The following is a 467-nucleotide window of genomic DNA, read 5'->3' as shown; positions in this document are numbered from 1 at the left end:
GGCACAGGAAATGACCTCAGCGGGCTCCAGCCTCCCACCTCTCTGCACCGCTGCGCTCGCGGGACGCTCGCAGGATGGGGGACACCACCAGATCCTCCCCGAAGGGGGTTCCTGCGTTTGTCCGCCACCTGTAGGAATGTAGCGCCCGCATATTGGGAGAAGTCCTTATTTCACACGGGTTGCCCCGCTGATTTGTAGTCTGAAGGAGAAAGGGGGTTGGGGGGGTGCCTAGCACAGCCCAAAGGGTGATTTACTTATGTGCACCCCCCCCCGTACTGGGGATCGAACTCAGGATCTTGCTCTTGCGAGGCAGGCAGCGGTTGAAAAATAAATTTAAACATGAAAATGAAGTGTGTGTGTGTGTGTGTGTGTGTGTGTGTGTGTGTGTATTTCTCTCTCTCTCTCTCTCGCCCCCTCCCTCTTTCTTTCTTTCTTTCTTTCTTTTTTCCTTTCTGAAGGCCAGGGAT

The sequence above is a fragment of the Fukomys damarensis genome, unplaced genomic scaffold (assembly GCF_012274545.1).
Source record: "Fukomys damarensis isolate Sample0158 unplaced genomic scaffold, DMR_v1.0_HiC HiC_scaffold_21, whole genome shotgun sequence".
NCBI classification, from domain to species: Eukaryota; Metazoa; Chordata; class Mammalia; order Rodentia; family Bathyergidae; genus Fukomys; species Fukomys damarensis.
This window is presented reverse-complemented; position numbering follows the sequence as displayed.